General features: G+C 61.4%; 1 protein-coding gene across 1 annotated transcript in view; it reads right to left on the bottom strand.

The window, feature by feature from the left end:
* The window catches only part of CDH4 (cadherin 4), a 382,977-nt gene that overhangs the window by 21,700 nt on the left and 358,125 nt on the right, over window positions 1-3,152 (bottom strand). The gene's annotated exons all lie outside the window — the stretch shown is intronic.

The raw sequence follows: 3,152 nt of genomic DNA, 5'->3' as shown, positions 1-3,152 counted from the left end.
CCCGGCGGCTCTGGCTTTGACGAGCGCGGCTCGTACTTGGTGCCAGGACAGAAAGGCGGAGGACGGGGCCCCGTGCTGCCCGGGGCTTGGAGACGAGGGACGCACAGCCCGCAGAGGGGGACGGGCCCCCCGGCACGTGTCGGGGGGCCTCGTTTCTTTAGCATTTTCAGGGTCCAGCTCAGCTACATGTCAGGAGTCCAGACAGACCAAGGGGAGACGAGCCCCGCTCCCCGGCCTTCGTGGCTGTGGAGAGCAGCACGCTTTCACTTTGATCACAGTCCGGAAGGAGAGGTCAGCCCCAGGGGCAGGTGTGAGCTTTAGGAGGCACATGAAGCTCGCTGGAAAGACTGGCTTCTCTGAGGCATTCACCTCGCTGCCCTTGTCCACCTGGTGCTCTCCGGGAGTCCACCGGTACGGAAAGCGCTGGGTCAGCAGAGGTGGCCTTTTCTACACACCTATTCTGAGCCAGAGGTCACAGGTGCTTCCGCTGAGAGAGGTCAGGACAAGGCTGGAGGCAGCTCTCTGGTGGGAACACAGCCCATTTTTCACTGGTACCACAGGGGAGGGAGGATTCTGGGGTCCAAGGCACAAAGGGACCCTGTGAAATGCTTTCCACGTGCCAAACTGTCTCAAGCCCTGCTCCTTCCGGGAGTTAAGGAAAAAGACCAGGTCTCGTTCGTGTGATTCAATGACATATGCTCAGGTTCCAGACACTGGCTCCAGAGGGAATTATAAGCAGTGGATGCTCATCAACCCGTCTTTCCTGCCACAGCCATTCCTCTTCTCCCCTCTCCCTTCTTCCCTCTATGCATCCATCCACCATCCATCCATCCACCATCCATCCATCCAACATCCATCCACCATCCACCCATCCATCCATCATCTATCCACCCACCCACCAGTTGACCCATCTTTACATTTCTCCATCTCTCTATCTTTTTCTCTTTCTCTCCCAGACCAGACAGCCCCAAGCCAACCTGGCGACTGATGACAGATGCTTGAATGAGCCCAGCCAAGGCAGAGGAATTTTCCAGCTGAGCCCAGCCCAAATTGACAATCTGTGGAATTGGGAGCTAAATAAATAGAAACAAATGAATGTAGTTTTAGGCCGCTAAGCTTTGAGATGTTCTGCTCTGCAGCGGAAACGAACCGACTCACACCAGACCCCTACTGTGGCCACGAGACTGTGCGCCTGGCTGCTGACCTCGCCCCCGCCTCATCCCGAACCCGGCTCCCCACCGGCCCGCGCGGCCTGCGTGGGTTCCCCGCACTGGCTCCCGCCACGGCCTCTGCGCATGCTGCCTCCTCCGTGCCATCCCCTCCTCCCCTGGCAAATGGTGACTTTTCTTTTAGGTCTTTGCTCAGAGGCCCCTTTCTCACAGAATTCTCCCGACACCGCAGACCGGCCAGGCCCCCGGCGACCTGCCCACTCCGCATCCATGCCTCGCGGCACGCTTTGGTTTTAAGGCTGTCGTGACATCACGTGACCGCTGTCTGTGCCCCTCACTGAACCAGGCTCTGCAGGCCATGCTGTCTTACTGGCCACCATGCCCACAGGGTCGAAGGCAGCGACCAGCATGTAGTGGGTGCTCGGGGCATGTGCCCCGAATGTTCTCAGATAACTGGTGACAACAGAGATCTTGAGGGCCGGCAGGCCCATCCATGGAGGTTCTTGCTTGCCCGACAAGGCATCGGACACTTGTGGGCAGTTGGGAGTCACTGAGGGGGCTTCGAAGGGCATCCCGTAATCTGGTGAGCCAGATCTGCCCACCATCGCTTATCTGCGCAGATAGTTTTACTGGCCCACGGCTATGTCCATCATTTGCACGTCATCTCTGGCTGCCTCTGCAGTGACGACAGCTGAGTTGAGTGGCTGCGACAGAGATCACGTAGCCTGCAATGCCTAACACCTGGGCTGGGTGCGGGGTGGGGCATGACTCTGGGCCCCCTCGCCCCTCGCCCTGGCCGTCATCCGAGAGGCCTCCCCCAGAGGCAGGTGTAGGAGGCTCTCAGAGGAGCAGGAAACAGCTCCTCAGTGCACGTGGGGGTCGTCCCTTGAAGGAGAGCAATTGCCTGGAGGAGGAGTGAGCAGAGCGCAGTCGGGGTTCCTCGGCAGGCACCCCGAGGTGCCGGACGTGAGTGTAGGGGCCAGGCCGCCCAGCCTCCGCGCTGCCCGTGACCAGTGGCCGGACAAGCCCCGGCCCTCGCTGGGCTGTTTCTGTCTGTGGGATGGGCAGGGCTGCACGCCTGGCTGACTTCGCAGGACTTCCCAGCAGTCACGCCGGCCGCCAGAGCAGTGAGCGGGGCGCGCGCGTGTCGCTCCCGCTGGCCACCGCCTCGGAGGACAGGCAGAGAAACAAACCGCCTCCGAGACACAGGGACACACACGTGCACGCCTGGCTGTGAGCACAACATGGATGCGCAGAGATGCACGTGCGTGTGTGAATGCACACACGTGGGTATGGGTGTGCAAGCACGGGTGTGTATGCCTGTGTGTGCAGCTGGCCGCCACTAGGCGGCGCAGTGGCCTTGCTTTTGGGAGCTGGGTCTGGGGTGGGAAGCAGACAGAGCGGGGTGCAGGAAATGCTGGCAGGGACCCCAGCAGGAGCCAGTAGCTCACCCCGCCCAGGGCAGGCAGCTCGGCCCCTGTTACTGAGTCTCTTTTACCAAATCCCCTTCCAGAATGGTATTTGGAGGCCGAGGGTGGTGGCAGGACCCTGGAGCGTCCCTGGGGGTCTTTGTGATGGATGAAATGCAGATGGCACCAAAGCTCCCCACACAGCGACAGGACCAGGTGCCTAGTGGGTCTCTTTCTGAATATGGACAGGAGGCCAAGGACATGGCCAGCGCCATCCTTACCGGCTGGTGTCGCCTACGTCCGCATGTCCAAATGCACGCTCAGAAGCCTATCAGGCCCCTGACGCCACGGCGTTGCCCACAGCGAGGTTCCTGCTCCCAGGCTTCTAGGGTCCCCGCAGAAAGAAGGCGCCCCTCCCCACTGCCCATCGCCTCCCCACTGCCCATCACCTGGTCGGGGCTCTGCCTCTGCCAGGACACTGCGGGGACAGGCTGGGGACGGTGCCGGCACCAGCGGGGAGGCTGGCAGACCGCGTGCAAAGACCGGGTCCCTGCGTGCCCTCGGAGCCCCCGCA

The sequence above is a fragment of the Pteropus alecto genome, unplaced genomic scaffold, assembly GCF_000325575.1.
Source record: "Pteropus alecto unplaced genomic scaffold, ASM32557v1 scaffold45, whole genome shotgun sequence".
NCBI classification, from domain to species: domain Eukaryota; kingdom Metazoa; phylum Chordata; class Mammalia; order Chiroptera; family Pteropodidae; genus Pteropus; species Pteropus alecto.
This window is presented reverse-complemented; position numbering and strand designations above follow the sequence as displayed.